At 36.3% G+C, this 25,898-nt stretch overlaps 1 protein-coding gene across 8 annotated transcripts in view; it reads left to right on the forward strand.

Annotated features, from left to right (window-relative positions):
* Window positions 1–25,898, forward strand: part of RBMS3 (RNA binding motif single stranded interacting protein 3) — a 582,541-nt gene that overhangs the window by 382,685 nt on the left and 173,958 nt on the right. The window lies entirely within an intron of this gene.

The following is a 25,898-nucleotide window of genomic DNA, read 5'->3' on the forward strand; positions in this document are numbered from 1 at the left end:
TATTTTTAGGGCCTCTGAGTCTTCCTCTGGATCCTTTTCTTTCCAGTTAGCAGGCAAAGGAATAGAGAGAGCATGGAAGATTTTCTGACAAGCAGACCCAAAGGTCATGTACATCCTCCCTCACACATTTCGTTGGACAGAAATCCATCATATAACCCAATCTTCTAAACACAGAAGACTAGGGAAATGTAATCTGTTTGTATGCCCAGGAGAAAGAGAACACAGATGTTGGTGAACATTTCAGCAAGCCTCTGCTGTGATTATCACTTGGATATAAAAATCAACATATTTTTGTTAATTGGCACAACCTCTAAGCATTCCTTTGACGGTTGTTTGCTTTGTTGAAGTTTAACACAGCCAAACCCAGAAATCAAAGGTTCTTGCAGTGATTGGAAACAGTTTAATACAAAGATATTACTATAAATGCTCAAAATTTACAGTGCTTTTTATTTTTACTGGGAGATGAGCCTTTAAAAAATAGTAATTTTTTTCCTCCAAAACTTTTATGAGTCATAATATTTGACATACAGTACATAAGTCATGTTTGACCCCAGTTGGTATCTAAATTTTATATATATATATATATATATATATATACACACACACACATATATAAACTAATAAATAGAAAACAAATCAGATATATATCTCTGTTTTGTCAGTTATGTCTTTTATTTTTCTTTATTTTTTAATTAAAATGTGTTGCATTTCTAAATTTTTAAAAAACATATTTTGAAAGACACAAATTGAATTTAGCAATTGTGTGTTCTCTTAAATTTTTATTACTTCTGATTGAATCTGGAAGTAGAAGTCATCATGCATTTGGGAAAGAAAACATCCGGCACAGAAAATGCTTTTGGTCAGCAAACTTAATGTAGAAAAGTGGGTTTATTAATGCAATGTCGTCTTCCATTTTGGAAGATGATATTCCTGGTGAGAAGTATGTCTATATGGGCCAATGAGGAAAGAGTATAAACTAATTGAAATAATTTTTGAAAATAAATAGAATATGAGAAGAAATGGAATCATTGTAGATTCAGTAATTTACTTCAGTGCTGCTCTTAGGGCCATTATGTTACTGAACGACCCCCATCCCACTCTACTCATTACTCTATTCATCCATGTAGTGAAGAGTTATTGCACACTTGATGGATGTCATACTCAGTGTCAGACTAGATATTTTTATAGAAAGTTTTTCTTAATACTAGGTTCAGGGTTTTAGCAACCTTCTGATTTAGGTTTACCTATATAGAGATATGGAAATGGGTGTGAAGAGTGAGAAAGACATAATTAAACACTCTCACATTAGATGTTCTGTTGTCCTATAAAGAAAAGCTCATTTGAGATTCAAGTTCCATTATTTTACGTGAAAAACTTAAGTCAGTAACTGCTAAATTACTTCCCAAAGAAATTATATGAATCTTATCCTCTTCCAACTATATATGGTAGGATTTTTCTATTCTTTCCATAAGTTAACTTAAGGAAAAAGTTAAAAGTTGTGCTCACTTAATGGGTAAAATATAATCCTCATTTAAAATTTTCCTAACTGTGAGTTTATGTGTTTTTTTCGTATCTTTTGTTCACATGGGACTTTTTTCTGCGAGTTTTCTCTTACTAATTGTTTTAGTTTTTCCACTTGACCTTTGATACCACTTAAATGCTGCTGATAGAATTTCTCAGTGACCCAGACTTGATTTTTGATATCAACCATGCACTTACAAAAGTTTTGTTGTTGATGATGTAAATTTGTAAACAGAGATGCTTTGGAAAGTGTGAATAAAATTCAGCTTACTTGATTTTCTTCACAAAGATTGTGTTGGGATAAGCAAAACACTGTTTATTATGCTGTAATCAATCAGCCATTCCATAAATATTGATTAATTTCTTCAGACATCCAGATATGATTAGTAAAATAATTATCATTATGTCTTTTATACTTGGCATCCTCTGAAAACATGATATTCCCTTATTTGGCCCCATGCTGAGTAAGCCTAAATTAGTTATTTTTAATTCAGCAGCTCAAAAATAGTATTTCCTCCATAGTAGCTACCTTTACCTTTCTCAAAAGCATGAGTTTTGATTTTTACTATCAAAAACCTGTGGAGGCACCTGGGTGGCTCCGTTGCTTAATCATCTGCCTTTGGCTCAGGTCATGATCCCGGGATTCCGGGATAGAGCCCCTACATAGGGCTCCTTGCTCAGCAGGGGGCTGCTTCTCCTTCTTCCTCTGCCTGCTACTCTGCCTGTTGTGCTCTTACTGCCTCTCTGTCAAACAAATAAATAATATCTTAAAAAAGAAAACCTTATAAAGAGAATGTGACAGTGGAGTTTAAATTAAAATAGTTTTAAATAATCTGAAAAATAATTTTCCAAAAGCAGGATATTTTAGTAAAATAAAAAAAGGAAATGCATTCCATTATCACCCAGCAAGATAAAAAAGATATCAGAGATTTCTACTCTCTTCCTGGATTGACAGTGTTAAGTCGAATATCAAGTGTTCTAGTCCTGACTCCTCCTCCAGGGGCAACTCCTGAAGTAGCGAGCATCTTGCCCTCACAGATTGTTTCCTTTCACCACATCCCTAGAGTCAGGGAGAGCAGGAGTCAGAAAACTCTTATTTAAAGGCACAATAGTAAGTATTTTAGGCTCCAGGGGCCAAAAATTATCTGTTGTACCTTCTTATCTCTTTCCATAGAGACGGTGTGAATGGATGGAGGTAACCCTACTTCGATAAAACTTTATCTCATGAAGAGTTATCAGCCCAGATTTGGCCCACGGGCTAGAATACTACTTGATAATGTAGTATTAGTCAGTGTGTTTTTAAAATTTTTGAATAACATCAATATATATTTTGGCATTGTTTTTTTTTACATTGAACATCAAGGTTTTGAGATGTATATTTGTATGCATGGATCTCATTCATTCATTTAATATTCAGAGTAAAATTGTTTACCTCGTCTTTTAATGGTGGATATTTGTTTACAATTTTCCACTGTTGTCTGCAGTGCTACCATGATCATTCTTCAACTTCTTTCCCTTGGATGTATGTGTAAAAGATTCTCAATGGTACTGCGCTGGTATTCAGAGTACTTCTCAGACTCTGTGTGTCTAAGTTAGCAGCTCAAAAGACATGTGCTAGTAGATGAAAATCAGGGACAGCTGAGATTAGTGAAATTCTCTGGGTGAATCTGGACAGATTCAAAGAATCAATTTTTTTCTCCTGACTCCTCATATTAAGTATTAGGTAATGAAAATGCAAATTTAAACACTGTGATTTATATATTTAATTGTCATGTTATCAGAACACAAAAGCTTTATTTTTAAACATGAAATTTGAATCCTTTCTGGCTGAAAAACACAAACCTTTTCTGCAATAGAACTTTGATAATTTCCATGATAAATTTTGCAGTGATTTCAATCAAATACCATTTTATTTTTTCTAACTAATTTTATGTTTCCTCTTGTATTCAAACCAGCTAACTGAGAAGATAGAATTTATTCAGGATTAGTTATTGATAAAAGTGGAATATAAGTTTTCTCTTTTGACCCAAGACTCTTCCTATCACCAGTTACCTTTTGATCAGTGAGATTATATCATTCTGGGTCATTTGCCTATAATTCCGGTAAGCTACCATTGAGTAGACAGTGGAAGGTGACTTTTTAAAATCAATGCTCGTGATACTACAAAGTTCCAAGAGTCTAAGAGAGTATACAATAAACAGTAAATTTCCCTTCAACTATTTCTCTTATGAGATTCTTCAGTCCTCTTCCAGGGATGTCCAGTGCCTAGACTCGTGGTGCTTTAAGATTAACATTCAGAGGGTGCCTGGGTGGCTCAGTGGGTTAAAGCCTCTGCCTTCTGCTCAGGTCGTGATCCCAGGGTCCTGGGATCGAGCCCCGCATGGGGCTCTTTTCTCTGCGGGGAGCCTGCTAACTCATCTCTCTCTCTCTCTGCCTGTCTCTCTGCCTACTTGTGATCTCTGTCTGTCAAATAAATAAATAAAATCTTTAAAAAAAATTAACATTCAGGTACATTCATCTATTCCCTTATGGTTTTTCCTCCAAAGTAAAATCCATTATCCAAACTGCCAAGTATATTGCTACTTTTGGTAGATAGGTGGGTAGGTATTTTCAGAGAAAGCTTTCACAAAATGCAAACATCAAGGCACAACTTGATTTTTCTCATTCTAAAATTTTGCCTAGACTATGAAAATTTTACTGATTCATCTTCTAAACTTTTACTATTTTCAATTATCCTAGAATGTTGAATTTGTATTTTTAGTTTATAACCATGAATTCTTTTGTAAGCTCTGATTATTTCACTCTGTTTTGGGGTTATGTTTCTATACCTAGAAATGGTCTACAGAGCTATTGGAAAGTAATCAGTCTTGTTTACTTGACCCCAGCACGTGCCTGGACAACAGTTACTCAATGCGCAAGTACATAAAGCAAAACGAACAAACACAGATGTATAAACAAGGCACATAAACTTAAGCACCCATTTCTGCTTTCAACTAGGTCATGTTTTCATTATTACATGATAAACAAACTACCTATTAGAGACTATTATATATATGTTATATTATTATTACATTATATTTTATGTTATATGTGTACATACACACACATACATATATACATACATATATACGTACATGTGTGTGTATGTGTGTATATATATATATATATAGTAGAGCCAGATTATCAGGACACCTTACTATAGAATTGTTCCCTGGAAAATAGAGAATAATTTCAAGAGAAAGTATGAATAGTAAGAACGTTTTATAATTTAGAGACACTAAAAAGTAGACTAACAACTAAGTCTCATTCTGAGATTTTGATATTGGAGTCAGAGAATCAAAAATAACTAGGGATATTTGCATTTATCAGGAAGTTCTTGCTACCCCCCCTTTCTCATTGCTTCAGGCATATCAGATATTTGGTGGAAAGTATATCCTTTTTATTGTCCTTAGGAAACTGAAACCTGAAATAAGTAATCAAGAGTGGACTATGCCTGGCTGTTTTTCTCAAAACTCAACTGTCCCTTGGCTTCTAGGGAACATTATTTCACCATTACATGTTCATTCATGAGTCATTAATTCAAACCCAAATATATGACTGTCATTTTACAAACTACACAAGGGAGATAATCCTTAATTCACTGGGTTTAAGACTTTCTTGTATGCTTTTATCAGGCCAGTAGGTACTCTTCTCTTCTGTGCATTTGCTCAGACATACGTCATTCATCAGAGCATTCTGTGCCATTTGCCACTTCCTAAGCTGACTATGTGACTGCAAGTATTTGAGAGTTTTAATTCCTCCCTTCCTTCAGACTCGTGAATGCCTAATTTTAAACAAACTATTTCTGCCAGTTTCTCAGTTTAATCCCTGTTGCCATGATTAAGTAGTCCACAACATTCTTCAATGACGTCTGAGGCTTTGGAATTTAAAAGTAAATTGCTTCTGGGAAAAACAAATCAAACTTGCATTGCAGACCTACAGAAAGTGCATTAAAACATATTACGCTGCACTTTCTTGGTGGAATAAATTGAGAGTCACAGTAATGTTTCTTCTAGCAATGTCAGATTCTGAGACAGTTCGATTAATTTTGGCTTTAGATTGAGTTTCTCTCCAACACTCCACTCTCTATTTGATGTGTCTACATTTTTCATTGTATCCAATGGCAATTTATGCCATAAATTATTGGCTTTGGGGCCAAAACTTAAGTAGAAAGGTGAGGCAATATACTGGAGAGAGTGCACAGAGAAGATATGGATTGGATTTGATTTTCCATCACTGATTTGTTATGTGACTTGGGCAAACTGTGCTACCTTAGTGGGCCTCCATTTATACCACCCTTTCTGTCTATCTGTGATGATGTCATGGCTGCCTTATTTCACTCGAGATGTCTTCTGGTGCAGGATGGTGAGGGTGGTATTAAGAAATACTCTCAAATCCTCCAATGTCACCTAGGCACCTTGCATGCCTTACCTGAAAAAGTGAAAAAGAACAACTTGGTAAAGTATGGTACCTGGAAGAATCTATTGTGTTTTCTTGCTTAAGTCAAGAAATTAAATACATTTCCCTTTCTAGCAATAAAGAAGAAATTAATATTTACATGTTTAATTCAAAATTAAAAGTTATGTTAGGGTTACCTTTTTAAAAAATTATCTTATTAAAGCATAATATAGCTACAGAAAACTCTGCATATTATAAATAAATAGCTTGGGGGCACCTTTGTGGCTCAGTTGGTTCAGTGACTACCTTTGGCTCAGGTCATGATCCCGGAGTCCTGGGATAGAGTCCTGCATTTGGCTCCTGGCTCAGTGAGAAACTGCTTCTCCCTCTGATCCTCTTGCCTCTCAGGCTGTTTCTCATTCTCGATCTCTCTCCAATAAATAAATAAATAAATAATCTTTAAAAAAATCTTGATAAATTTTCACAAACTGAATACAGGCATTGCAAGCAATATCAATAAGCAGCACCACTTACCAGTTCCCCAAGTGACCCCTCATGATCTCTCCTAGTCATCACCTTTGTATCCACTAATGATGATCACTGTCCTAAATTTAACACAGTAGATGAGCTTTATCTGTTTTTGTGTATTATGTAAGTGAGATCTTATAGTCTGTACTCTTACGTTTGACATTTTACCCAAAAATATTTTTAGGATTTACCCATACCATTCCCTGTAAATATGGATAATTCATTATCATTGTCGCATAGCATTGTTTTGTGTGAATATGTGACAATTTATTTTTCCATTCTAATGTTGACACACGTGTAGGTAGTTTCCAACTTTTGCCCATTACTAACAATGCCACTGTGAACATTTTAGCATACTGAAGTCCAATAGAACTTCCTACAATGGTAGAAATGATCTATATCTGCACTGTCTATTATGGTAGCCACTAGATACATTTGGCTATTGAATGCTTGAAATGTGGCTAGTGATTAATGACAGATATGTTTTTATTGACATCATGTTGCCGTGAAGTCCTTGTTTCTGTAGATTGTCTCTGTAAATTTCTGTTCTATGCCACTGTTGGATTCTTTCTTCTTTTATAGAACCACCCCCCCCTTAATATTTCTTGTAGTGCCGGCTTGGTGGTCACATACTCTCTTAAACATTGCCAGTCTTGGAAGCTCTTTATCTCTCCATTCATTTTGAATGTCAACCTTGCTGGATAAAGTATTCTTGGCTGCACTTTCTTCTCATTTAGTGTCCTGAATATGTCTTGCCAGCCCTTTCTGGCTTGCCAGGTTTCTGTGGACAGGTCTGATGTTATTCTGATGGACTTTCCTCTGTATGTAAGGAATCTCTTCTCCCTAGCTGCTCTCAAAAACTCTTGCCTAAAATTATGATTCATCAGTCTTACAATCAAGTGCCTCAAGGTCTTTCTAGATTTCTTGTTCTTTCAATAATCACTCTCAACATGAGTGGCCTAAATGCTCCCATAAAATGGCACAGGGTTTCAGATTGGATAAAATGAGGGGACCCGTCCATATGTTGTCTACATTTGGAACCTAAGGATACATCCAGACTGAAAGTGAAGGGATGGCGAAGCATCTTTCATGCCAGTGGTCCTCAAAAGAAAGCTTGGGTAGAAATTCTTATATATCGGATAAATTAGACTTTAAACCAAAGACTGTAGTCAGAGATGAAGAAGGACACTACATCATTCTTAAAGGGTCTTCTCACCAAGAAGATCTAATAATTGTAAATATGTATGCCCCCAGTACAGGAGCAGCCACCTACATAAGATAACTGTTAATCAAGATAAAGAGTCATATTAATAGGAATACATTAATAGTAGGGGATCTTAACACACCACTCTCATTAATAGACAGATCATCCAAGCAGAAAATCAATAAACAAGAGCACTGAATGACACATTGGACCAGATGGACCTTATAGATATATACAGAACATTCTACCCTAAAACAACAGAATACTCATTCTTCTCAAGTGCACATGGAACTTTCTCCAGAATAGACCACATACTGGGGTCACAAATCAGGGTTCAACCAATATCAAAAGATTGAGATTATTCCCTGTATATTCTCAGACCACAATGCTTTGAAACTGGAACTCAACCACAAGAAAAAGTTTGGAAGTAATTCTAACACTTGGAAGCTAAAGACCACCCTGCTTAAGAATGTTTGGATCAACCAGGAAATCAAAGAAGAACTTAAACAATTCATGGAAACCAATGAGAATGAAGACACTTTGGTCCAAAACCTATGGGATATGGCAAAGGAGGTCCCAAGGGGGAAATACATAGCCATCCAAGCCTCGCTCAAAAAAAATTGAAAGTCCAGAATACACCAGCTCTCTTTACACCTGAAAGAACTGGAGAATCAACAACAAAGTATGCCAACTGCATGCACAAGAAGGGAAATAATCAAGATTAGAGCAGAGATCAATAAGACAGAAACCAGAGATACTGTAGAACACATCAACAAAACTAGAAACTGGTGTTTTGAAAGAATCAATAATATCAATAAACCATTGGCCAAACTAATTCAAAAGAAAAAAGAGAGGGCCCAAATTATTAAAATTATGAATGAAAAGGGAGAGAGCATCAGTAACACCAAAGAAATAGAAACAATCATCAGAAATTATTATCAACAGTTATATGCCAATAAGTTAAGCAAACTAGACAAAATGGATGCATTTCTGGAAACCTATAAACTTCCAAAACTGAATCAGGAAGAAATTGACAACATGAATAGACCAATATCTAATAATGAGATTGAAGCAGTAACCAAAAATCTCTCCAAAAAAAAGAGCCCAGGACCTGACAGATTCCCTGGAGAATTCTACCAAACATTCAAAGAAGAAATAATACCTATTGTCTTGAAGCTGTTCCAAAAAATAGAAACAGAAGGAAAACTTACAGACTCTTTTTATGAAGCCAGCATTACCCTGATCCCCAAACCAGGCAAAGACCCCACCAAAAAGGAGAATTTCAGACCAATATCCTTGATGAATATGGATGCCAAGATTCTCAACGAGATCCTAGCTAGTAGGATCCAACAGGACATTAAAAAGACTATCCAACATGAACAGGTGGGATTTATTCATGGGATGCAAGTGTGGTTCAACATTTGCAAATTAATCAATGTGATAGAATAAATCAATAAAAGAAGAGAGAAGAACCTCATGGTCCTCTCAATTGATGCAAAAAAAGCGTTTGACAAGATACAACATCCTTTCCTGATTAAAACAATTCAAAGTATAGGGATAGAGGGAACATTCTTCAACTTCATAAAATCTAACTGTGAAAAACCCACAGTGAATACCATCCTCAATGGGGAAAAGCTGACAGTCTTCCCTTTAGAGCAGGAACACAACAAGGATGTCTACTCTCGCCACTGTTATTCAGCATAGTACTAGAAGTCCTAGCAACAGCAAACAGACAACAAAAAGAAACAAAAGATATTCAAACTGGCAATGAAGAAGTCAAACTCTCTCTCTTCACAGATGCCATGATACTTTATATGGAAAACCCAAAAGACTCCACCCCCAAACTACTTGAATTCATTCAACAACTCAGTAATGTGTCAGGATACAAAATCAATGTACAGAAATCAGTTGCATTCTTATACACTAACAATGAAAATATAGAAAGGGAAATTAGAGAATCAATTCCATTTACTATAGCACCAAGAACTTTAATATATCTGGGAATAAACCTAACCAAAGAGGTAAAGGATCTATACTTGAAGAACTACAGAACACTCATGAAAGAAACTGAAGAATACACAAAAAGATGGAAGAGCATTCCATGCTTATGAATCAGAAGAATAAACATTGTTAAAATCTCTATACTGCCTAGAGCCATCTATACTCTCAGTGCCATCCTGATCAAACTTCCACTGGCATTTTTCAAAGAGCTGGAACAAACAATCCTAAAATTTGTGTGGAACCAGAATAGACCCTGAATTGCTAAGGAAATGTTAAAAGGAAAAAACTGGAAGCATCACATTGCCCGATTTCAAAATTTACTACAAAGCTCTGATCACTAAGACAGCATGGTACTGGCACAAAAACAGACATAGACTAGTGGAACAGAGTAGAGACCCCAGATATGGACCCTCAACTCTATGGTCAAATAATCTTTGACAAAGCAGGAAAAAATATACAGTGGAAAAAAGACAGTCTCTTTAATAAGTGGTGCTGGGAAAATTGGACAGCTATGTGTAGAAGAGTGAAACCTGAACATTCTCTTACACCATACACAAAGATAAACTCGAAATGGATAAAACACCTCAACATGAGGCAGGAATCTATCAAAATCCTAAAGGAGAACATAGGCAGTAACTTCTTCGACATCAACCACAGCAACTTCTTTCAAGACATGTCTCCAAAGCCAAAGGAAATAAAAGCGAAAATGAACTTTGAGACTTTATCAAGATCAAAAACTTCTGCACAGCAAAGGAAACAGTCAACGAAACAAAGAGGCAACCCATGGAATGGGAGAAGATATTCCCAAATGACACTACAGACAAAGGGCTGATATCCAAGATCTATAAAGAACTCCTCAAACTCAACACACACAAAACAGATAATCATGTCAAAAAATGGGCAGAAGACATGAACAGACACTTCTCCAAAGAAGACATACAAATGGCTAATAGACACATGAAAAAATGTTCATCATCATTAGCCATCAGGGAGATTCAAATCAAAACCGCATTGAGATATACCTCCCACCAGTTAGAATGGCCAAAATGAACAGAACAGGAAACAACATGTGTTGGAGAAGATGTGGAGAAAGGGGAGCCCTCTCACATTGTTGGTGGGAATGCAAGTTGGTGCAGTCACTTTGGAAAACAGTGTGGAGATTCCTTAAGAAATTAAAAATAGGGCTACCCTATGACCCTGCAATTGCACTACTGGGTATTTACCCCAGAGATACAGATGTAGTGAAAAGAAGGGACATTAGCACCCCAATGTTCATAGCAGCAATGGCTACAGTCACCAAACTGTGGAAAGAACCAAGATGCCCTTCAACAGACAAATAAATAAAGAAGATATGGTCTATATATACAATGGAGTGTTATACCTCCATCAGAAAAGATGAATACCCAACTTTTGTATCAGCATTAATGGGACTGGAGGAGATTATGCTGAGTGAAATAAGTCAAGCAGAGAGAATAAACTATCATATGGTTTCACTTCTTGTGGAGCATAAGGAATAACATGGAAGACATTGGAAGACAGAGAGGAGAAGTGAGTTGGGGGAAATTGGAGGGGGAGACAAACCATGAGAGACTATGGATTCTGAAAAACAAACTGAGGGTTTTGGAGGGGAGGGGAGTAGGGGGTTGGGTGAGCATGGTGGTGGGTATTATGGAAGGCACATATTGGATGGAGCACAGGGTATGGTGCATAAACAATGAATTTTGGAACACTGGGGAAAAAAAAAGAAATGTGGCTAGTGGAAGTGAGAAAATAAACTTTTAAAATTTCTGTTAACTTTAATTAATTTAAATATGGATACTATTCTTAATTTTATCTATAAACTAATGATAGTGCTTAATCCTAGAACAGATAGGTAAATGTTTTAAAGTCTTACAGGTAGCAGGTGGTAGAACTGAGATTTGAACTAACACTATATGATTTTGGAAGGCAAGTTCTTAACTAGTTAATATCTATGTAAAACAAGCAAAAATGAGTGATGATGCAGCTTATTTTAATTTAAAAACACTTTGAAAAAAAATAGAAGTACCATACAATCTAGTAATTCCATTATTGGATATTTACCAAAAAAAACAAACAAACCAGCAAACAAACAAACAAAAAAACCCCAAAAACACTAAGCCAAAAAGATATATGAGGGCGCCTGGGTGGCTCAGTGGGTTGAGCCGCTGCCTTCGGCTCAGGTCATGATCTCGGTGTCCTGGGATCGAGTCCCGCATCAGGCTCTCTGCTCAGCAGGGGGCCTGCTTCCCTCTCTCTCTGCCTGCCTCTCCGCCTACTTGTGATTTCTCTCTGTCAAATAAATAAATAAAATCTTTAAAAAAAAAAAAGATATATGAATGACTATATTTATTTCAGCACTATTCACAATATCCACAATATGGAACAACCCAGTGTCCACTGGTAGATGAGTAGATAAAGAAGATGTGAGAGATATATAGCTATATAGATCTATCTATCTATTTATTTATATATATTATACATATGTATAACATATATTATATATAACATGGAACATTATCCAGCCATAAAAAAAGACTGAGTAAAAGAATGATATCTTGTCATTTGCAACAACATGGATGGACCTAGAGGGTATAATGATAAGTAAAATAAGTCAGTCAGAAAAAAAAACAAATGCCATATGATTTCATTTATATGTGGGATCTAAAAAAACTCAAAACGTATAAATTTAAAAAGCAGAATCAGACCTATAAATACAGAGAAAAAATGGGTGGTTACTAGAGGGCAGGGAGGTGGAGGCTTCCATTTATAAAATAAACGAGTCACTAGGACGAAAGGTACAGTACAGGGAAGAAAGTCAACAGTAGCGTAATAGCATTGTAATAGCATGGTGATTACATGGAAGCGACACTTGTGATGAGCAGAGCAGAATGTAAAGAGATATCAAATCACTATGTTGTATACCCAAAACTAATGTAACATTGTGTTTCAGCTATGCTTCAGCTGTGTTCAACTCTGCTTCTATGAAAAATAAACAAACACATAAAACTAATGTAATTTGAAGACTAGAGCAATGAAGAATGCCTTAGTTTACTATCTTCCAATTGGCTTCAAATTAATAAAGTGTTAAGTTTATATTTCTTTGGATTATATTTTAAAAGAAAACTTAGTAATGGAAATAGACAACTCATTTAGCTCAGGATAAAAGGTAGAAGAAAATGGACTGTGCTTCCAGTAACTTCACGTCATCCTGCCAAGAGAGCCTTTCTCAAGTCTGCTGTTTTCAAATTTTACTTTAGATTTACAACCCTTTAAGTTTATTATGTGTTTTCAAACTTGATAAAAATGTTCATCCTCAGAGGCCAATTTAAGATCTTAAGCCAGCTTACTTTAATGGATAAATTAGGGGGAGCTTAGGAAGAGTTTTACATTTTACAGAAGAATAAAGGGTATCTGGAGGAGTAAAATCATTTCCCAGGTTCTCCACTTACCATCACACTGCTAAATGCTGGACTTACTGTGCAAATTAGGCACTGGGTGGTTCTAAGAGTTTTACGCTGATATTGATGGTGAGAGGTCATCCTTTTCAGAGCAAGCTAGAGAACTCACATGTCAGCTAGGAATAATTTTTTCTATAATATTTTTTATTACCTTTATGATGAACTGCAAGAGGACCTAATGAAATCCTTAATAAAACCTGTTGGTTACCTTAGAATTACTATTACTATTTTTTAGTATTTCTGATATTTTAATAATTACGTTATTTCGAATTACCATGAAAGTAAAACATGGCAATTACATTTTCAAAAATGACGCAAATGAATTTTGCTATCAACAAATAATAGTAAAAGCATTATCCAAAATAACTATTAAGTCATTAGTAATTTAACTATGTCTTTTAAAGTTTAAGTTTAAAAGTTTAAGTTTAAGTTTGTGGCACCTAGATAGTTTAATCGGTTAAGTGTCCTACTCTTGGTTTCAATTCAGGTCAGGATCTCAGGTCCTAAGATCTAACCCCTTGTTAGGCTCCCAGCTCAGCAGGGTGTCTGCTTGGGATACTTCCCCTCTGCCCCTCTCCTGCGCGCGCACACACACATTCTCTCTCTAAAAAATAAATAAATAAATCTTAAAAAATAAAACAAATATTAAGTTTAACATTGTATTAATAATTAATTGAATATTAGGTATTATAAATCACAATTGTATAGTTCTAAGTAAATATTATTATCATGCCCCATCAGTAAAGACATTAACAAACTCTGCTAAGTACCAGTATTCTTAAAAACAACAAAATCAATTAGCACAAAACATCAAAAAGTGATGTCATAATCCATCCTTCCTACTTCGATTTACTGAAAAAACACTTCATGAATTAAAGGAATAGTCAGTTTGTTAATGTATTTTACCTTGAAGATGTTCTTTACTTTTACCATAATCACTAAATTAATATTAATTAATATTAATTAATATTTTTTTCTTTTGCAAGAGACTACATATTTCATGGGCAAAAGTATCTGTCATTGCTTGCCACACAGAATTTGAATTTATGAGAATTCAGAGAGTTACTTAAAAAGTAAGTTTTAAAATATGATGTTAAAGCATTGCTTTCATTTGTATAATTTTAGATATTCCAGAAATAGAAAAAGAGGGAAACTTGCATTTTATATCCAAAATCAAGGTTTTTCAAATTTAAAAACATTTCTTTATTGATTTTATTTAAAAAGAAGAAACTTTAGAATGCCCTGGAATTACTTTTAACAGCAGGGAACTAGCTTGACAAAAATTCTTTGAAGCTTATTCCCTTCTCCTAGGGGCAGTCAGCAGCAAATGAATGACTGACATAAGGTACAAAAGCCAGCCCTCTTACTGTATGGACAGGTGATCTGATTGTTTATATCGGCTTCTTAGCTCCCCAAGGGATAAAGCTGAGGCTAGACTTGTACCTGGGAGAGCATCCTTGCTTAGCTTCTTCCCTGGCTCTATCCGGCTTCCCTGGCTTCCTTACAGGTCTCACTTGAGAGCACCCACTTGCTCTACTCTTAGGAAACCCACCTAAATCAATGTCCCATTTCGATAATGCTCCTGTGTGATTTCCAGATAAAATATTTGAGGTGAACCTTGTTTCTTTCATTTGTTCTAGGAAAAGTATGCTGCTACATCTCTAAATGTCACTATTCTTTAGATATAGGTCATTCCAGAAAAAGACAGTACTTTAGGGGGAAAAAACAACAACAACAACAACAACCAAAGGGGTTCTAGAACAAACCATTTTGGACTTTACTTTGGCATCTGAATATCTGAAGACTTGTAATTAATGGAGAGGAACTGAACCAAACTCTCTGTACATTGTTATTAGGATTTGCTATGACATTCTGAGTAAGACTGTTTATGGAAACAAAAAAGAAAAAGTATTGCGGAGCTGTCCCCAAGCTACTGGAAATAGGGTTATAGGAATCAAAAGAATCGTTCATGAAGCACTGGCCCCAATCAGAGATTGAAATTGTTTGCAACCAAAATGATGCAGTAGTAGCATGACTTTTTCTTCAGGAGAAAAGGTACAACCTCCTCTCTTGAAAGAAAGGATAAAGGAATAAGTGAGTGAGTGACTGGGACGGCTGGATGAATGAATGCGTCACTGGCCCAGTGAGTGATTGAATAGACTAGCCGCAGTGTCCTTGAGAAGGAAGTTCTTTGCTCTTGTCTGTTCTTCAGTTATAAAAAGGTATTACTTAAATCTACCTAAAAACACAGAGGAGACAGGCAAACTCATATTTCTTTCTCCTTACTGTTTTTTCTCATTCTTGCCCTTTTATGATAATACCTGAATGTATGAATTATTTGGGGGCATTCGTTAAGGAAAATATGATGCCAGGACTCTCTTCCCAAGGTGCTTACTAACTGCTCATAAAGTGATTTACACCAGTTCCTTCAGAGGCAAGATTTTTCTTTTCTTTCTTTTTTTTTTTTTTTAAGATTTTATTTATTTATTTGTCAGAGAGAAAGAGAGAAAGTTCAAGCAGGAGAAGAGGCAGGCAGAGGGAAAAGCAAGCTTCCTGCTGAGCAGGGAGCCTGGGTACAAGAGTCGAGCCGAGGACCCTGGGCTCATGACCTGAGCTGAAGGCAGATGCTCAACCAACTGAGCCACCCAGGCATCCCTGGAGGCAAGATTTCTAATCCTTAAGAAACACCCTATCTTGAAAATTTAGCAAGTATGAGAAGGAGGCTTTTTCAGCCTCTGAGAAATATGTTTGAGATATGTATATTTTATTTTAAAAATGGTAGGATTTTGGGGTGCCTGGGTGGTTTAGTGGGTTAAGCTTCTGCCTTTGACTCAGGTCATGATCTCAGAGTCCTGGGATCAAGCCCTGCATCAGGCTCTCTGTTCAGCAGGGAGCCTGCTTCCCCTCTCTCTTTCTGCCTTCCTTTCTGCCTACTTGTGATCTCTTTCTCTCTTTCAAATAAATAAATAAATAAAATCTTTAAAGAAAATATAAAAAATAAAAAATGGTAGGATTTAAAAGTGATTGTTTCTTTATATGTGTGCTTATAGACAGAACAATGAAAAAATGTATAATTGAGGTTTTACCACTGTGTTTGAAGTAGTTGACCAGCATACCTAAGAATTCAGAAGTTAAAACTTAGTTTATTACTTTTGAATGAGATATTACAAAATAAGTCAAAGATTAAACTAAGTAAAAGTACATACATGGAAGAATGTCATGGTGAAGTCAACGTTGCCTTGCATGTGACAGAATGCTCATCACCTTACCATTTGTCTACACCTTATACCAGTGAAGGTTCGTGAAAATTATCCTCTGGAAACCTCAAGTGGAGAGAAATGCTGAACATAGGCTCTGTTTTTTTTAACCCTCACAGACTATCCCTATCACTACATTTAGAAGACAGGTCTATTCCACTGTTGTTTTAGTCTTAAAATTTCCCAGGGCTTTATCATATTGTCTCTGGCATGCCATGGGCTTCTATCCTCTAATTTCTGAATTGCTGCCTTCAAGAGGTTGGTGAATAAATGTTAAGACCAACTGACTCTGAAACATCCCTAAAGAAATTTACTAAAAAGAAAATAATTAAAATATTTAAATAGGGTTGCCTGGGTGGCTCAGTGGGTTAAAGCCTCTGCCTTCAGCTCAGGTCATGATCTCAGGGTCCTGGGATCGAGCCCCACATCAGGTTCTCTGCTCAGCGGGGAGCCTGCTTCCCCATCTCTCTCTCTGCCTGCCTCTCTGCTTACTTGTGATCTCTGTCTGTCAAATAAATAAATAAACATCTAAAAAAATTAGATAAAATTTTAGAACATAAAAGAAAATGAGTTCAATTAAAAGATGCTAGGTCTTATAGTACTTCTTTATAAACACAGTTCCTTTGATTGCTTTTGGCAAGATAACGAAATGTGATTGAAATATAGATATTTATTTATATATATATTATTAATATTTATAATATTAAGATTTACTTCAGTGATATTTGTATTATTATACTATGTATATATATTTAAAATATATACAAACCTGTCAGTTTAAATTAATGTGGGGTGTCTTGTAGAAAAAAGATACACACGTGGCATTATTTTGAAATGGTAATGATAAGTCAGAACAAAAATGGCAAGGGTGAGTGTGTAGCATTGTTACATATAATAGCGTCGTTCCTGAGAATTTTAATGGCAAGTGAAGTCTGAGGAAACACAGCCAGACCTTCTAATGTGAACCCTCAAAGGGGCCTTCAATTCATTTATACTGTCATTTTGTTCCATGTCATTAGGATGAAACACCCACATTTCAATGGCCTACTTCCTTGGCAAATAATAATATAAATAAATAAACTATCTCATTCTGACCTTTCCATTTATCTCTAATTTGAATCCCTGCTTGAGAAGCCCTACCAATTACATTCTTGACAAACAATGAGAACAGATCAGAATGGACAGTCATTCAAAAAAAGAATGCTTAAAGATATTGTACTAATACCTTATTCTCAGAAGAGATTAGAAGAATAGCAAGGGCTGTGGAAATGTATTGATACGAAAATAAACAAAGTAAGGAAATGGAAAATAATGCAAGTGTGTGAGGTGTACTACCATAATTGAATTTCAGAAAAGTCTAAGTGGTAATAAAAAATGTCCTATATAAAATTAAACACACACACTTCAATGTGAGTTTTTATTTTCTTGATTCATGAGGAATCAGTAGATGTCTCTGTAAAAACAAACGTAGCATTCTCTTCTTTAAACTAGAATGCTTTTGTCCGGTTTGATTTCTGAGCTGGGTTTTGGGATTTGTTATATAGGCCTACAAAACTGCAAACAAATTTCCAAGTTTGACCCCATTACAGCTTTCACCATCAGTAATGGATACACAGGTATCAGCTTCAACCAGGGGTAGATTTTCTGGTGCTGACACTGGTGTTAAGTTATTATAACAGAACAGGAAGAAGTTGGTATATTTCTTCTTGGGATACTCCCATTGTGTGGCTCACTTGTACTTACTTTGGTATTTACCTGAGTGTGCACTGACATCACAGAAATTTCTTTCTCTCTGCAGTTCAATAGAGACAGTTACAAGAATTAAAAGTTGGAGGAAGAACAGTGGTAAATGATGAAGTGTCATGAAAAGGATGTTCTTCAGGCATACCAAACCAACCTACTCCTCTTTTGGTTTTGGTTGTCGTTTGGTTGTAACAAAGCTGGAAAGAGAAGCAAAAGGGAAGTTGAATGATCTAAGAATCAGATTTGAAATTAGAATGGATCTCGAGTATAGCCAGCTGTTTTCCAACAAGTGAAGAATGGTATTTATTCATGATAGGTTAAGTGCCTGACCTCGAATATACTTTCGTTATGTGGTCATGAAAGCTGGAACCTAGTTCCCCTTTCTTGAGTGCTAGAGAATCTTCCATAATGTCACAAATACTAGAGTTCTCCTGGGATTCCCTTTGAGGATTCTTGTATGCACACTTTAATTTGAACTTCCAGGGGTCAAGGTCAGCAGAACCATTTGTAGTGAAAACAACAGAGCTAATGTAATCTGTGGAATCTGTGATTTTTTTTCAAGGCCACAGGACTGTCAGGAGTATTCTCAGTCTGCAGTCAATGGCTTTCTAGTGATAATTTGCATGTAGACATCCTGGAAGATTGAGAGGTTCTCAGATCACATGTCTCCTGTGTGACTGAGTCCAGCCTGGGACTCTTGATTCCAGCTTACATTCGGAGGCTTTCTCTCAATGCCATACTGTGTTATTTCTTTTAGAATAACTGACACAAATTTTTTATAACCAGAGCCGTAGGTGAGACCTTATTTGGATATTAAAGCACACCTACTTTGCACATAGTTGGGACAAAATGTATTACCTAAGAAAAATAATGAATTAATCCAAACTCAGCCTGTTCACCAGGTTAGCTACAAGTTAGTCAGCAAACTGTCAGGCTGGTAGAAACAGACCAAAAACATGATAGGAAAAGGCATATGCAAATGGAATAACCAGGTTGTGTCTCTATTAAATCTTTCGGATCATCCTAAATGCTTTGCCTGATGGTAACCTCACAGCATCCAGAAATTCTGAGTCATATCTTTCCTTTCCCCTTGCTTTTACCCTTGACTTTTTAGTAGTAGTTCAGTTCTGAATAGTTCTGAACAGTTCAGCGGCCAACCCAAACTATTAGCCATATTCTTCCAGAAATCACGTTCTAGTCATGAAAAATTCCACTGTCCTTATATCTCAAAGAATTTTGATTTGCAGCTATCCTATAGACCCTTCTCTCCTGAAGGCTCTTTCCTTGCCCGTTTTGTATTATCATTATTATTCATTTTGTTTTAGCATAATAACATCATTTGACACCGTTATTTAGTGAAACCTCTAATACATGGTGCTAGGTTGATATGCATGCTTTCTCTTCTCAACGGTGTTTAGCACGGTAACCCATAACACAGAAAAGCATACATTAAGCACATTGTCTTCTATTATTCTTTCCCAAGCCTTAAGTGATAAAAGAGGAGAGGATTACATCTCCCACTCAAATAGGCTGCCAGCATTATCCCTACCATGACCTGGTTTCTTAAATAAGAAATATAGACTTAACAATTATATAGCATTCAGTTAAAGTTATAAATTTCACATTTCTCTAGACAGGCCTTAAAAAAAGAACAATCTCTGGCAGACCACAGACTAACCAAGGTAACAGATGTTGGACTGGAAACTGCACAGTCTAGAGGAGAAAAATTAATTTGTGAAAAAGTAACTTTTCCCCCCCTGTGTGTGTTTTTAATGGCCTTAGCAAAGCAGAATGGAAATATTTGCATTCTCTGCAATCAATTTACATGGTTAAGCATTTGTTTTTCTCCCATCCTAAACATAATTGTCTATTCAGTAATAACCCACATAGCAGAAAGAAGGGTCAAGAGGTGCTCTGTATCTTTGGCATCAGCCTGCTGTTAGCACCTAAGTCCCTTACTCCACCATGCTCATTTGGAGTTTCTTTTCGCATTTCCTAATGCACAACTTGCTGAACATCCTGCTCAGATAAAACCGATAAATTTCCCATCTCTTGGGTGGAATTTCTTCTCCTCGTGCCATCGGAATCAAATCTGCCATCTCACTTCTCCAGAGCTGCCAACACAACTGTCTCCTTTTTATCTTCACTAAATTTTTGGAACATTGTGAAGATCGCCAAAGCAGAGTGGGAGTGGAGACAATAGGGAATAAAAAGAAGCCGTTTTAAGCAAGTATTGAGCCTGTAACTTTTTTTTTTTTTTAATATTTATCATCTGCTTGGAGTTGTTGCTGATGAAACCTTATAGCTTGGCAGAGCAGCTGTGTTTAAAGCAATTTACAACAGATTTCCAAAAAAAAAAAAAAAAAAATCCCCATTGTGTCCCCCGTTTCAATATCAGCCTTTAAGATTTCAGTATTAGGGACGCCTGGGTGGCGCAGTTGGTTGGACGACTGCCTTCAGCTCAGGGCGTGATCCTGGAGTCCCGGGATCGAGTCCCACATCAGGCTCCCAGCTCCATGGGGAGTCTGCTTCGCTCTCTGACCTTCTCCTCGCTCATTCTCTCTCACTGTCTCTCTCTCTCTCAAATAAATAAAATAAAATCTTTAAAAAAAAAAAAAAGATTTCAGTATTATTATAATAGCAATGTATCAGGACAGATGGCAGCTACACTTGTGATGAACATGGCATAATGTGTAAACTTGTCAAATCACTGAGTTGTACACCTGAAATTATTGTTACATTGTGTGTCAGACAGAAGGAAGGAAGGAAGGAAGGAAGGAAGCAGAGAAGGAAGGAGGGAAGGGAGGGAGGGAGGAAGGAAGGAAAAGAAAGAAAGGGCAGAAGAAGGAAAAAAGAGACAATGGTGAGTGTGAGATCTGTTTCCAAAGGACTTCTAGCAGAGGACAAACTGGAGAGAAACACCAAGAGACTTGGCTAAGAGAGATTTGCAATTCACACAGCATTCCAGCCCCATTTCTCCTGCTCAGATCACTAGTGTATCTGGTTAGAACTTGCAGAATTAACATGGGGCTTCCTGTCTCTCTTTGTCCCTCTTTGCTGTTTTAGTCAAGGGAATTAATTTAAAAAAAAAAAAAAAAAAAGAATGTTGCTTCATTTTGAACTGCTTGTGAAAGCCTCCTTATTTTAGTTAAGTAGAAGTCTATTTTGTTAGCAATCACGGGCTCTTCCTTTGGGCTACATTTATATATGCAGATCAACTAATCATATACTGCAGATATCTTTACCGGGTGACAATCTTTTTTCTCTCCTTGTCTCTTCTCTCTTGAGGCATTTTTGAGAAGGTTTGGCTGGGGGAAACTTAAAAAGGATTATTTTTCTGTATTAAAACCTTCCAGTTTAAACAATTTGACTAAATGAAGTAGTGCTCATGAAACGAAAGACAAAGGTTTAATTCAAAAATGGAGTATTTTAGTTTTTGCATAGGAAACTGTTTTTCTCTAGGGCGAATATCAAGCAGACAACCCCTTTAATTCCATCTTCAGCTCTTTGATGATGCAAGATGGCTTTTAACACCCCACAAATACACTCAACAGAGTACAAGTAATGGCAGTGAAGGTACAGGGCAGGTAGGCTGCTCCCAGCACTGAAAAACAAAAGAAAGATTTTTCAAAACACAATTCCTTTTGATTGTGGTCAATAGACCACTTTGTTCATAAAGCTTTGACAAAATATAATACATAGAGGAGTTGTGTATGTAATATACACACAGGTCCCAAAAGCCCCTTCGAGAATTTCTCTTGATGAGAATTTTAGTACTTAACTGAAAATTATGGCTTTTGGACTCTTTCATTTATATTTCTAGCGAACACATCAAATACAAAAGCAACTTGTTTAGCTAACACATTGCATTTCAGTCTCTTCGCCACTTGTGTATTCATTTCCAGCAATGTTTGCAACACCATTTGATCTCAAACACCAAACATAAACTAGAGGCGCGGGGAGCAGGAATATTACCTCAATAAGTATAAACAAGCAAGAATTAAATTGACCTTCAACTTCAGATTTCTCTGTCCTTCCTTCGAGTAGGGATATACAGAGGTGCTAAGTTGATTTATGTGAACTTAAAGCTATTTCACTAACGCAATGACCTTGTACCAATACATGTTTAAGTATCTAGTTCTTCAGGGATTGTTGAAAAAAACCCACCATTCTTAAAATAACACAGATCCTCTGTGAAAGCTTTTGACTGTCTGAGAATTTACTCAGAGTGCATTTTAAACAACCTTAATATAGAAGGAAACTAAACCATGGCTACCATAGGCTTTCTACTTTAATCTTTATTTACGGGTTGAGTGGAGCCAAAGGGGAATGAAAAATGAAATGCTAGAGAGCAAGATACGTCTGTTTGTTCACAATATCCTGATGAAATCTTCCATATGGGGATTGAGTAGAAATTAAAGGTTGCCTTTTTTTTTTTTTTTTTTTAAGGGTGTGGCTTTCAGTCCCACTTTCCTTCTTCTTCAAGTATTTGGACACTAACCCTCCTGGTAGAACCTCTCTCTACCTCAGTTTTCTTGGACACAAAGGGAACGTAGGGAAAAAAAAAAATGTGAAAATTCTTTTCAAGCTCTGAAAATACTGAATTTATATCTCAGAAGTATTTTCACATGATACATGTACAGTAAGATCTCTGATACAGACAATGTTAAACCATAGAAAATGAATATAACTTAAATATATGAATAATCTTAGGTTCATACAGTTGATAATTAATTATAATCAACTAAAAATCGACATGGATCATAGACTAAATCCTTCAAATACCTTTACTGAGAACCAATAAAAATGTGTAGTAAATCTATTAGAAGAATTCCTTCCCTTCAGAATTTAACTTAAGTTCCTGATTTACGAAAGTGTGCTTGATTATATCCTCTTGTTTTTAAGCGGGTAGATCGATAGAGAGTTTTTAAAGAGCATTAATAATTTTTTTCTTTTACCTTGAGAGTAAACATTCATCTTAATTAACAAATTAAGGTGGGAGAATTAGTATAGTAGGAAGTAGTATTTCGTATATGATAAAAATTATCCCAAGTCAGCTCTGGTGGGGATGGTGAGCCACTAGCTCAGTAGTTAAGATTCTGTTGTTCTAGAATTCCAGGACTGAACTTCTTGGTGCCACTTAAAAGCTCGGTAGGTCAGGAATTTCAGATTTTAAGCCAAGTGCTACCATTTTCCAAGAGGCCTTCCCTAAAGTCTTATTCCCTGCTCCACTTCCCATGTTGTAGCATTTATTTCCTGCCCCCCCTTCCCATGTTGTCCATCCTCTTTCACCTATTATTCTAGAAGACTGTGTTCTGCATTTTACATCTATCCCTGCATCCACTGCTTCACAATCACCGAAGACTCAAAGAGTTTCTGCTACTATCCTACCAGTGTTATGAAAATTCGGCCTCTCCCCCAAAGATACTACATTATGTCCAAACTTACCGAGTTCTGTTTGTTCTCACTGAGGTAGTGGATTCCATGCTCTTTTGGGGCTTCTGGATTATCGCTACTTCTCCAATTTGTAAACACTGCTTCTTTTTTGAGGCTTATGAAAACTGTCAAGACAACTGTCTCTACTTACATCTACTGGCCTCCACATAATTTGCTCTGTCATTGAAGATTTTGGCAACTGGATAACTTTTCATTTCTAACCCAGTTTTTGCCATCACCTTAGATATTTTCAACAACCATTTATTATTTTGAACCATACTGTATTGAATTGATGTGATGACTGCTTCAGAGCATGGCCTCTCGTTTTTTCTTTTGGCCTCTCAATTTCTTTACCTCATTATCTGCAATAATATCATTTTCAGTTTCTCTTCAGCCATTTACTCTCAGAGTGAAACTCAAGACCATACAGCCTCTTGAAAGTGTTCTTCCGAAATCAAGAAATCAACATCCTACACTTACCCCATAATCTTCTACTTTCCCAGCATGATTGTTTAATTAATGACCTTTCTCCAGCCTCTTGGGCATGTCCAGTCCATTGACCATCCTCCCTTTTCTCTGTCCTGTCCATTAGCTTTGATTTGTCATCTGATTAAATCCTGACCTTAGATGTACTCAACTGCCTCCTTTCTTTGTGTCTCCACATAAACCATAGACAAAGAAAATCATAAGAGAAAAATGGATTGCTACACTATGATCACAAACCTCAGCTGTGTCTCTGGATTTCCTCGAAAATTGTACCAGGTTCAACTCATTCTCCAATTCTCAATGGCTGTTGCAAATTAACTTCACCCTTCTGAAACTGCTGCCACCATTCTCCTCCAGACACTCAGCAGATGACATTTGCTTTCACTTAACCTATCATGTGGCCATCATTCAATGGAAACTCCCTCAGCCTGACACTATCAAAGTTACAAATCTATCTTCAGAACACAGCATTGTCTCCTTCCCTCCTGTTAAAAGTAAAGAGGTGTCTCTCCTCTTTCTGGTTCTGTTTTCCTTGTGAGTTGGAATCCACTTTCCCCTATTCTTTGTAAATTTCACTAATGACTCTCCTTTTTATCACCTGTAACTTTACCCTCTCTCTATATTTTGGATCTTTCTGATTAGCATCTATATAGGACCAGGTCTCTCCAATTAAAAACAAAGCAGGGGCACCTGGGCAGCTCAGTCAGCGCCTCTGACTCTCGATTTTGGCTTGGATCATAAACTCAAGGTTGGGAGATCAAGCCCCATGTAGGGTTCCACACTGAGTGCGAAGCCTGCTTAAGATTCTCTCTCTCTCTCCCTCTGCTCCTTATCTCTATCTTGCCCCTACAAAAACATCCTCAATCTTTCTTTCTTTTATCTACTTACAGCATACCCTCTTGAGAGCGTTTAAGAAACTGCTATGCATGTGTCAGCCATCTTGTCTGTCTTCCCACTACCACGAGTCCGCTGTGATATCTCCTGTTAATGTCACCAACAATCTTATGCCACTAAATTTCATTGCCCATTTTCTGATTTTCATTTTACTTAACCTCTCAAGGCATCCAAACCTATTGTCCATTTCCTCCTTCATTCCTAGGTTTTTGCAAATGACACTCTTGTTGGCTTCTCATATTATTCATCCTATAAATAATGGTACCCTTCAAAGTAAACCTTAAAACCTTGTTTTTTTCTTATTATATACTCTATATGATAAGAATCATATTATCATATGCTCTATATGATAATAAACAATTGAATCTATAGTAAGGCTTGAATATCCACATATGATTCATATTTTTTATCTCCACCCATCTTTGAACTCCAAATGTGTATAGCTTTTTAAATATATCCTCTTAGATATTTCAGAAAAACTTCCAAGCTCAAATTAAAATAGAAATAAATATTCTCCTTCATCTTCAATGTTTCCTTTAGTTGCCCTTAATTTATTTTCCCCTGCTGGAACCAGACAAATGTTTAAAAGGAAATATCATTCTGATTCCTCAATAGTTAAATAATTAAAAATCCTTTAAGGGTTTCCAAATATGTGGCTGTAACACCAAAATCCTTACCAGAGTCTAGAAGTCTCTGTGAAATCTAGCTTCTTCTCACTTACCACTCCCTACCTCACTTCCCATCATTCAGTCATGTTGGTCATTTTCCTTCCCTTCTAATGTTCAATATTTCTTTCCTCATCATAGCTTTCCATGTGCTGATCCAGTTGGCTAAAACTTTTTTCCCTTTTCTTTGTTGTCTTTTTTTTTTTTTTTTAATTTTTGCTCAGACTTCAGAGCTCAGCTCAAATTC

This window comes from Neovison vison, chromosome 6 (genome assembly GCF_020171115.1).
Source record: "Neovison vison isolate M4711 chromosome 6, ASM_NN_V1, whole genome shotgun sequence".
Taxonomy (NCBI): domain Eukaryota; kingdom Metazoa; phylum Chordata; class Mammalia; order Carnivora; family Mustelidae; genus Neogale; species Neogale vison.